The 12392-nt window shown below is 35.0% G+C and overlaps 1 pseudogene; it reads left to right on the top strand.

Annotated features, from left to right (window-relative positions):
• Nucleotides 1–967: 967 nt before the first annotated feature.
• On the top strand, nucleotides 968–11223 carry LOC132269905 (cucumisin-like; annotated as a pseudogene).
• Nucleotides 11224–12392: the final 1169 nt, after the last annotated feature.

Here is a 12392-nt window from a genome sequence, read left to right as displayed (position 1 = left end):
GGTTGTTAGTACCGCCAACACAACCTACATGTGGGGGAAAAAATGGACTTTAGGACAGTGCCTAAACTTGAAAGGCCAAATTTGTAACTTTTATTATCAAATATATATTTTAATTATGTGTTCTTCATTTTACTTAATGAAATTATGCTATTGTTATTTTCACTGTCCGGGTAAACTTGATTTATTGTAACTTTTAAATTCATGTTTATACTAAAAGTCATGCACTGCATTTTCAATTATACGTGTTTGGATGTGTCCTTGTTATTTGTATTTTTTTGTTAACAACTCAAACTTAGTTAGTGAATGGGGCTGCTCATTAACATCCCTTACGTTCCTGATAACATCAATCCCACCCACATAAAATTAGTAGGAGTTGATCAAACTGTCATTACACAAATTTAATCCTTGAATGACCATACTTGTCTACTTACTAGTGATTTGGTTATCTGTATTTACGGTGGTCCAATCCTAAATTCACCTAATCTGTAATCACAAAATTAGGAAAGCAATAATAAGGAATTTTTTTTAAATAAATTTAATCACTTCTGTGTTTTCCTCATTTATTACTCTCCTGATTTGGTCGTTACTGACTGTTGTATGCTTACCTACTCCCCAATGAATGGTAAGTATTGTGAATCCAAATATCATTTAATATATTAAATGCTAAATTTGGTGTGTATGGTATGATATACTGTGTAATAAAAGATGCATATTCCCCAACATAATATTCTGGGTGAAATCTCATTTACTAGGTTGATAGATACGGTAAGAGTCAACCATTGTCATTGTTATTTTGTTACCATTATGGCTGTGGGAGAATTCAGACTATAACATTTTTATTTCAATTTGAGTAAATGGATGTGTGGACTACAAGTCTAACATTCCTTTTACATGTTATAAGAGTCCATCCAGTGATTGTTGTATGGAAATGTCAAGCTTTTGAGAGACCCCTATATTGGCTGGTCAAATGTCTCCTCCTCCATGGCTTATCGTCATCTGCCTTACTTGTGCTCTGCATATTAGCTGCATCAGAGCATCTGATGGAGATCAAAAGGCATGTATATATATGTAAGTGTATATATATATATTTACGTTATGATTCATATTACTTTAGAAGTTTTTAGATAGCAGGGTTCATTTTGTGGGTGCAGGTATACATTGTGTACATGGGTGACCTTCTAAAGGATGATGTAGACTCTGCATCATCCCTTCATAAGACAATGCTACAGGAAGTTGTTGGCAGGTCGTTACCTATACTTGTATATATATGTGTCTATGGTGTTTTTAATTCAAAATGGACGCATGTCAGTCTCTCAAATCAGTAGTAAGGAGGAGGTTCCGACTTACAAGTGAGTAAACAAGTATTGTCCAATAAAGATAAAAAGATAGCAAGGTTCTTATTTCTGCACAGGCTCAGCAAATATTTACGATCTCTTGGAAGAAAATGCACATACATCCCATTAATACAACAGAAATGTTGAAGTTTGAAATTTATTATATTAACTAACTTGTTTACTGGATGCATTCAACAGTAGGGTATCAGAATCTTTACTGTATAGCTACAAGAGGAGCTTTAATGGATTTGTAGCAAAGCTGACAAAGGAAGAGACGGACAAAATAGCAAGTGGGTAATTTATAATTTCAATTAATTAAAAGCTATCACGTGATTCATTATTTCAATTAATTAATTAATACGCTCTCTCTCTCTCTCTCCGCTTTTAACTTCAAAAAATTCAGGCATGGAAAGAGTAGTGTCTGTGTTCCCTAATGAAAAGATGAAACTCCACACGACAAGGTCATGGGACTTCATGGGCTTCCCTCAAGAAGTTCAAAGAAGCGTTCATAAAAGCGACATCATTATTGGAATGCTTGACAGTGGGATTTGGCCTGAATCTGAGAGTTTCGATGACAAGGGATATGGTCCACCTCCAAGCAAATGGAAGGGCTCTTGCCAATCCTCAACGAATTTCACTTGCAACAAGTACATAACCATAAATTACATGAATGGATATATTAATTACTTGTGCTGGCACTAAAATTGTGAACACTTTGCAATAAAATTATAGGAGGTAAATGTAAGATTATTTATTTAATTGTAGCCCACATAATTTAGACATGTGACATATTACTTGGTGGCTAAGTAAATAGATATCAATTAATTATTCTTAGTCAACTTATAATTACCTTTTTGGTAATTACTTATTGGAGAAGTGTTTTCCTTTTCATTCCTTACTTTGATGGAAAGTAAAATTGTATTACTAAAAAGAAAACTGGTCCTCTCTCTGCCTTTATAAAAGTGCATATGCTCCATCAATTATGTACGATTATTGAAACAACACGTAAAAGGTTATTGTGTGCAAAAGGCAAGAGAGAGAAACCAGTTTCCACCTTTGTCTGTTGATCAGAGTTGCAGATTGGTTCGTGATTAAAGGATCTGGACGTTGGATTTAATCTCAACAAGGTTTGATATCATGAATAGAAGTATGTATATTTAACTATATTTATTTATACGTTATAAGGATGTGAAATTAATTGAAGTTCTAAGATCTAGGGTTTTATGATTATTTGTAATTAAAGTCTAACACAAATTTAATTAGAGTTTTTACATGTGGTATCAGAACCCGTAGTTTTAGAACTAATTATTTTTCATTATTCTTGCATAAATAATATGTGTAAGTTTAAATTAACATTATATATATTCGGACACTTCGATCCGATCTAATTGAATCCAGTAGCATTTTTCCTTATTTAAATTTGCGGATCTGTTTGTATATATAATGTTTAGTTAATTTGCCTTGATTTTCGAATTTAAAGATGAAAGTTACAATCATATATACTGATCTGTTTGTCTGTGATCAATTTTGTCTCATTATGTTGTATATATATTGTTTTGTCTCATTAAGTTTTATATATATATATATATATATATATATATATATATATATATATATATAAAATATACAATTATCATGTTTTTGGTTTCATGACAGTAATCATCAAAGTCAACATAATTTAAATTTACGAGATTTGAATTTATTAGTTGACTTCATTAATTGTGTGTCTCCAAATTTATAGTTGAAAGTTATATATATAATGGGACAAATCAGAATGAAAGTTTTGATTATCTATGGCGCCAAATCAATTTACAGAATGAAAATTAAGCTAGAATGTTATTTTCATGAATAATTAATTTACAGAATGAAAATTTTGATAATTATTCCGCTGAACAAATTGAGGCTATGAATTGTAATGATGTTGTTTTGTGCATGATTAAATATATACTTATTAATATATGTTACAGTATTAAATCTATGAAATTTAAGACACCCACTAGTAATTTAATTAATTGAGTTTGTAAATTATGAGTGCATAATATGGTGGGTAATTTAATGTTGAATTTATTACTAGATAATTTAATATTCATATTATAGAAAGGTTGGAAGCTACCAAAGTGGCCTAACCATAATAATTAATGGATATTAATTTTAGTGATAGACATAATGCAATATTTCATTAATAATGATGCTTATAATTTTTTGTAAAATTCATGAATATTGGGTTTATTCAATTATTAGAAATAATTCCTCAAAGGGAATTAATTTTCAAGTGATTAAATAAACATTAAGGGGTTGTATGTAATTTTTAATTGGGTAGATATAGGATATCCAAAGGTAACTTGTCTATTTAATTAATTAGTGCATCACCAATGAAGCTATATATAAATAAATACATCTAAGCATCATATTTTTAGTATTTTGTGGTTACTACCCGAAGGGGTACCATAGTTATACAATGTATTTATTTTTATATGTGTTGTTATCTCAAAGTATTAATGTTATGAGCATTTACCTTATTATGATTATTTTATTGCAGTATCTCTTCCTGTTTCAGTGAATTCGCATGCTTTATCTGTTCCAATTCTCAATGGGACTAACTTCTCAGAATGGTATGAGCAAGTTCAATTCAACTTAGGTGTGCTAGATCTTGATTTAGCATTTCAAATTAAGAAACCTACTGCTATTACTGGTGAAAGCAGTGAGGAAGAAAAGTCTCTCCATAAAGTTTGGGAGAAATCGAACAGATTGAGTACTATGTTTATGCGAATGACTATTGCAAACAATATCAAAACAACTTTTCCCCAAATTGATAGTGCTAAGGAATATTTGAAAAATATTGAAGAACGTTTCCGTACTACAGATAAGTCTCTTGCAGGGAAATTAATAGCTGACCTCACTACTATGCGTTTTGATGGTACTTGAAGTATGCATGAGCATGTTCTTGACATGACTAATTTTGTTGCGAAATTGAAGACTTTAGGGATGAATGTGGATGAGACTTTTCTCGTTCAATTTATTCTTAATTCCTTACCTACTCAGTATGGGCCATTTCAAATTCACTATAACACTATTAAGGATAAGTGGAATGTGAATGAATTGGCCAGTATATTAGTGCAAAAGGAAGGAAGGCTTAAGCAACAAGATAATCATAATGTTCATCTCATGACTCAAGAAGCTAGAAAGAAATTTGGGAAAAGGCCTGGAAAAGGCATTAAGCGAGCAACACCCCAAATAAAGGATTCTGATCAAGCTACTCAAAAGAAGAAACGCAAGAATAATAAGAGTCATTTTTGTAACAAATCTGGACACTTTTAGAAAGATTGCATGAAACGTAAAGAATGGTTCGAAAAGAAGGGTAAGCCTTTGGCTTTTGTTTGTTTTGAATCAAACTTAATTGAAGTTCCTTCTAATACTTGGTGGGTTGATTCAGGCTCTAATGTTCATATTTCCAATACGATGCAGGGATTCCTTTCAACCCAAACCACAAATCCAAATGATGATTTCTTGTTCACAGGGAATAGGGAGAAAATTCCAATTGAAGCCATTGGGACATTTCGTTTAGTTTTAGATAGTGGATGTATGCTCTTAGAACTGCTATGTATATATTAAACAGGGTTCCTAGTAAGGCAGTTTCAAAAACTCCATTTGAACTGTGGACAGGAAGGAAACCTAGTTTAAGGCACCTGCATGTTTGGGGTTGCCGAGCGGAAGCAAGGATTTATAATCCACATGAAAAGAAATTGGATTTTAGAACAGTTAGTGGGTACTTTATTGGTTACCCAGAAAAATCCAAAGGGTATAGGTTTTACTGTCCTACACATAGTACAAGAATTGTTGAAACCGGTAATGCCAGATCCATTGAGGATAGTGAAATCAGTGGGAGTGATAAAAATGAGAATGTGATCATTCAAGAAGTTAGGGTACAAATCCCTTTACCCACAATTTCTAAAGAAATAATTGTTTCTCCAGTTGTTGAACTGCATAACAACGAAGAACAATTAAATGATCAACAACTCCATAATGAAACTATCACCAATGAAGTTATAGAAGAACCACACGGAATAACATTAAGATGGTCTCAAAGATAAACGAGACCTGCTATTTCGGATGATTATGTGGTATATCTACATGAATCTGATTTTGATATAGGGATATGTAAGGATCCGGTTACATATTCAGCTATTAATAGTAATAATTCTACTAATTGGATTAATGCTACGAACGAGGAGTTGAAGTCAATGGAACAAAATAAAGTTTGGGAACTCGTTGAATTGCCTGAAGGATTTAAACAAGTCGGGTGTAAATGGGTCTTTAAGACCAAACGCGACTCTAATGGCAATATTGAACGATATAAAGCCAGACTTGTAGCTAAGGGCTTCACTCAGATAGGAGGCATTGATTATAAAGAAACCTTCTCTCCTGTATCTAAGAAGGATTCCTTTAGAATTATCATGGCGCTTGTAGCTTATTATGATTTAGAGTTACATCAAATGGATGTGAAAACAGCTTTTCTAAATGGGAATTTAGAGGAAGAAGTATATATGGATCAACCTGAAGACTTCAGATTAGAGGGTAAAAAACGCATGGTCTGTAAACTTTAGAAGTCAATATATGGACTTAAACAAGCTTCCCGACAATGGTATATTAAGTTTAATGATACTATTACTTCTTTTGGTTTTAAAGAAAATACTGTTGATCGGTGTATATACCAGAAGATTAGTAGGAGCAAGTTTATATTTCTGATTCTATATGTTGATGATATATTGCTTGCTAGTAGTGATCTTGGTTTATTGCATGAAACTAAAAATTATCTCTCTAAGAATTTTGAGATGAAAGATATGGGTGAGGCATCCTACGTGATAGGAATAGAAATATTCCGTAATAGGTCACGTGGATTGTTAGGATTGTCTCAGAAAACATATATTGAGAGCATTCTAGAGAGATTTGGTATGGAACATTGTTCAGCTAGTATTGTTCCAATACAGAAAGGGGATAAATTTAGTTTGATGCAATGCCCACAGAATGAATTAGAACGAAAAGAAATGCAAAATATTCCTTATGCATCTATTGTGGGAAGTTTGATATATGCACAGGTTTGCACTCGTCCAGATATTGGTTTTGCAGTTGGAATGCTAGACAGATACCAAAGCAATCCAAGAATGCATCACTGGAAAGCTACAAAGAAAGTTATGAGATACTTACAAGGAACAAAGAATTATATGCTCACATTTAGAAAGACTGGTGAGTTAGAGGTTATTGGTTACTCAGACTTAGATTTTGCTGGATGTGTGGATAGTAGAAGATCCACTTTTGGTTATTTGTTCTTTTTAGCTGGAGGGGCAATATCATGGAAAAGTGCAAAACAGTCTATTATTGCTTCATCAACTATGGAGGCTGAATTTGTAGCATGCTTTGAGGCTACAAATCATGGTTTGTGGTTGCGGAACTTTATTTCAGGATTTGGTGTTATGGATTCAATTTCCAGACCGCTGAAAATTTATTGTGATAACACCGCAGCTGTCTTCTTTACTAAAAACGATAAGTATTCCAATAGCGTTAAGCATATGGAGCTGAAATATCTTACCGTTAAAGAAGAAGTTCAGAAACAACGAGTGTCTTTTGAAAATATAAGCACACAGCTTATGGTTGCAGAGCCATTGACAAAAGGATTACCACCCAAGACATTCATAGGACATGTTGAAAGAATGGGTCTTGAATGTAATCAAAGTTAATTATTATTTTTGTTGTGGATTGCTTAACAATGCTTATATATATTTGACATTTTGAGCTCATTAAAATGTGTTTCTGATATTTCCTGTTAATTTATGTATGTACATGCATGTATTACTTTAAATGATGAAAACAGGAATAGTCTTAGAAAAGACATTATTGCTAGACCTTTATTGATGCTTCTCACTTATAGACTATGTTAAATGGGTTGCTAATGTTGTGGTACATGGAAGGGACTGTGTCGTTTAGTGACATACAACCGCCATGACTCACATTGGTAGTTTGTTTACCATGGTATTTATGATGACCATATTACTATCTTAATTTGATTTACGGTGCACACTAATGACTATTTTACTAAACCACTACAGAAGTTATCATATGTGCCAAGTGGGAGAATGTAAGATTATTTATTTAATTGTGGCCCACATGATTTGGACATGTGACATATTACTTGGTGACTAAGTAAATAGATATCAATTAATTATTCTTGGTCAACTTATAATTACCTTTTTGGTAATTACTTATTGGAGAAGTGTTTTCCTTTTCATTCCTTACTTTGACGGAAAGTAAAATTGTATTACTAAAAGGAAAACTGTTCCTCTCTCTGCCTTTATAAAAGTGCATATGCTTCATCAATTATGTACGATTATTGAAACAACAGGTAAAAGGTTATTGTGTGCAAAAGGCAAGAGAGAGAAACCAGTTTCCACCTTTGTCTGTTGATCAGAGTTGCAGATTGGTTTGTGATTAAAGGATCTGGACGTTGGATTTAATCTCAACAAGGTTTGATATCATGAATAGAGGTATGTATATCTAACTATATTTATTTATGCGTTATAAGGATGTGAAATTAATTGAAGTTCTAAGATCTAGGGTTTTATGATTATTTGTAATTAAAGTCTAACACAAATTTAATTAGAGTTTTTACAGTAAAACCTACAATACCGAAGGATTTATACCTCAAGGAGATTTTAATACACCAAGAGATTTCAATGGTCATGGGACACACACTGCATCTACAGTCGCGGGGAGCTTAGTCAATGGCGCAAGCTTATTGGGCCTCGGGTTGGGTACAGCTCGGGGCGGGGTTCCTTCAGCTCGCATTGCTGTGTACAAGATATGTTGGGTTGATGGTAGTTGCTCATTTTCGGATATCCTCGCAGCATTTGATGATGCAATTGCTGACGGAGTTGATTTCATATCAATTTCGGTTGGAGTGCTCTTTCCATTAGATTACTTCTAAGATTCCATTGCCATTGGAGCTTTCCATGCTATGAAGAAGGGAATACTCATATCCATTTCTGCTGGTAATGATGGTCCTGACCTTGGAAGCGTCTCAAATTTCGTACCGTGGTCTCTCTCAGTGGCTGCTAGCACCATAGATAGAAAGTTTGAGACAATGGTGCAGTTGGGCAACAATATGTCTTATCAGGTGACCAAGCATGTCCTCTTCTCTTGCATATCTCTCTCTATATAAATATTTATGGTTCAACAATACTCGCCGATCAATCACTGATGTGGCCCAAAAATAGTTTGATTCTCCACTTCAATTCCAGGCTGAATTGTTAATGCTCTTGGGTTCTTGCGCTGGCTTGATAATATGTTTAACTTGATTCCTAGTGAATCCTTCAAGTAGAGAACCCAATAGATTCTAACGTGAATTAAGATCAGGAACCAATAATTTAGCTGAAAGAAGATTAGTGGCATATGTTCACCGTCATTGTTTCTTCCTATTCTCTAAAGATACAAGTTTCTCTCTATAATATATAAGCAGCTTGAGAATGTGAGAGGGAGAGAGAAAGAGAGTGAAAATCAGATTAGAGCTTCGGCTAGCAATAAAGCAACTTGTCACAGAAGCAGTTAGATAGGATTTGAATCATTTGATTTGGATTCTATTGGGTTTAACCCATTAACCTCTCAAATCATTTATTTTTTATTATTTTATATATAGGGACACTGCTGGTCGATCATTCTATTTTTGTGCTACGGTGGTGAATAAGAACTTCCTAACTCGCTAGTAATTAGGCAAGTATAATTAAGATGATGGTAAGTAGAGCTTGAGTCTCACCACTGTGACGGATTAACTCTTTGTCACTATTTTAAGTTTTTTTTTTCGATAACCGGGGTGTCCTGGGCTTTGTCCTGGCTAATGTACTGAACCTGTGCAAGTCAACCCCTCCTTCCAGATCGGGAAAGGCTCGGACTATGTCCACAATCGTGGCCCAAGAAATTACTCACACCTAGGAGGAATCCAATTTGAGACTTGAAGCTTCGAGAGGCTCAAGGTCCAAATCTTTTCCAGTACTAGACCAATCCCTTAGACTATACTTGATCTATGCAATCGAATCAATGGGTCATAACTTATGTTGACCTCTGCCTTTCAAATGTGCTTTGTTATATGATTCTGAACTCTTTTTACATGTAGGGAGTCTCTACAAACACTTTCGAGCTCGAAGATCTGTACATTCTAGTTTATGGCGGGAATGTACCCAATACTGGTTTTCAAGGAAATGATTCCAGGTAATGTTAATCCAAAAATTTAAAATTTATCACGAATATTCATGAAAATCAAGCTTAATCATGTAGTTACATCGATCATATTGGAAAATGACCAAAAAATAAATGATCATGAAATGCAGGTTATGCATCCCAGGCACGTTGAACAAGACTTTAGTGTATGGCAGAATCGTTCTGTGTGATAAACTGAATGACGGGAAAGCAGCATTGGATGCGGGTGCAGTCGGTACCATAATGATCGATGATGAAGTCTCCAAAGATTTTGGCATTTATTTACCTTTGCCAACCTCTGACTTGGGCACCTCTAAAGATGGCACTGGCGTTTATTATTACATAAATACAACTCCGTAAGTAGATATCTAGACGATATCATATTAAAATTTCATTCGTCACTTTATTAATCACAAGCTATTAAACAATTTGAATAAAACCAACTCTACAGTGTCCCAATTGCAACTATAAAGAAGAGCATCGAGACTAAAGACAAATTGGCTCCATACGTAGCTTCATTTTCATCAAGAGGGCCAAATCCCATCACAACAGACATTCTCAAGGTATCTTATACATACATACAAATATGTTAGAAGGATTTAATTATTAAACTTATAATATAGTATTACCGTCGCCTAGATAATTAAAGTCGAAACATGTATTGAACTAAAAGAAGGCTACACGTGAGGGCCGTTAGAGTAGATGGTGATGTTAACAATATATATGTGTGTGTGTGTGTGTGTGTGTGTGTGTGTGTGTGTGTGTGTGTTCTAGTTTTTAATTTGGACACTTTGTTCTAGTGCAGCCTGACTTAACTGCTCCAGGAGTGGAAATTATTGCTGCATGGTCACAGGGATCCACTGTGACGGGAATAGAGGGTGACCATAGAGTAGTTCCGTACAATATAATCTCCGGCACATCCATGTCTTGCCCACACGCTACTGCAACAGCTGCCTATGTGAAATCTCTCAACCCTGGATGGTCTCCTACTACTATTAAGTCTGCTCTGATGACAACCGGTAATACTATTTGTAGACATACACCTTAATTAAATTGGAATACTTCCATTATTTGTAGGCTTGTAGCTAACATGCCCTTGCTTCTTTTGTTCTTTGCAGCTTGTCCTATGAGCAGTGTCACTAACCCTGATGTTAAGCTTGCATACGGGGCAGGTCATATGGATCCTGCAAATGCTGTAAAACCTGGTTTAGTATATGATGCCGGAGAGCGTGACTTTGTGAAATTTTTGTGTGGCCAAGGTTATAGCACCAAGTCATTGCAACTTGTCACTGGAGACAATAACACTTACACTGTAGCAAACAGTGGAACTGTTTGGGATCTAAATTATCCAACTTTTACTTTGTCTTCTAAGGCTGAACAACCCATCACCCGTGTCTTCCATAGGACCGTCACAAATGTTGGTTCACCAGTGTCCACTTACAAGGCAACTGTGGTAACCCCTGCAGAACTTGAGATCCAAGTCACGCCGAGTGTCCTTAAATTCAAGTCAATTGGTCAGAAGAAATCCTTTGTGGTTATAGTCAAAGCAAAAACATCTAAGAATGTAACTTCCGGGTCATTGGTGTGGGATGATGGGGTGTATAAAGTGAGGAGGCCCATTGTTGGTTCCTTGATAATGGAATAAGAGCCAAGTAAGGTGTGTTTTGGATCACAGTGAATAAAATTGCATTTTTTAGTCATAGATAACTATCCAGTTAGCTTCCAAGAACAATGGTAAAAAAGCACAAAGAATCAAGCAAATAATTGTGAATAAGCCTCCAAGTGAGAAAATAAGATTAGAATGACAATATGAAATTAATCAAGCTCTCTAAGGATTCGCGGTCAAGTTGGAATCTATAATGTCTGTAAATTAAAAAGGAAAAGATAAAGAGAAAAGAAAAAAAAGAATTTTTGGTGGGTCCCACCACTAAGCCTTAAGTGGCTAGAGACCATTTTTGGTCTCTCATTCTTTCTCTCTCCCCGTATCTATCTCTCTCTCTCAATTTTCTATTTCATTTTCTTTTCTTTTTCAACCCAATCTTTGAGGCAAGATTTCTTCTTCGTTACTTGGCGGATTTAGGTGTCGTTTGAGGCAAAACGACGAGCACGACGAGCTCTACGTGCTAGTACCAGAAATTCCAGCTTTTGGTCCTCTTTGGGAGCTCGAATTTAAGAACCCATTTCTAAGGATTTTACTCATTTTGAGGTAGGGGCATCTTAATCCACTCCTTTCTTATTCTATTGTGAATTACACCTCCTTGTTGTATCAAACATGTTTAATTGGGAGTTAATTGTATCTATAATTGTATGAATGATGTCTAGAGAATTTTCAAGAGCTTGATTATGACTTGTTTCATGTGTAAAATATATTTAGATGTTGTTTTATCATGCCCACTATGTGTTAACATGCTGAAAATGACTAATGAGAACATGTTTATTTAAATTGTGCCAAATTTTCCATTGTCATAATATTGAGATTATATGTACATCCATGCACATGTCATTGGGATGCATGAAATGGGAGAATTTGTCTTGAAATGAAAATGGGGGAAATTTTGGGAGAAGAGTTTTGTCAAATAGTTTTGATAAACCCAGTCGCTGCGGGGTTACCAACGGGCCAGAGATTAATATAGCCTAGAGGGGACTAGGGAGTCGCCCTAGCGTGGTTGAGCTGTTCAGGCCCCTCGATGACGCTACGGGGTTACCAAAGGTCTAGGGACGATAGTCAATCCTCCTCTCGTGTCGCGGCAGGATTCCCAAAGGGCGGGCTGTATTAACATTTGAAAGTAACGGTTTGGTGAATGAAAATGGGGA

This window comes from Cornus florida, unplaced genomic scaffold, assembly GCF_030987335.1.
Source record: "Cornus florida cultivar Cherokee Brave unplaced genomic scaffold, ASM3098733v1 CherokeeBrave_3.0.0_Hap2_Chr08, whole genome shotgun sequence".
Taxonomy (NCBI): Eukaryota; Viridiplantae; Streptophyta; class Magnoliopsida; order Cornales; family Cornaceae; genus Cornus; species Cornus florida.
The sequence above is the reverse complement of the archived record's forward strand: the minus strand, read 5'-3'. Positions and strand labels throughout refer to the sequence as shown.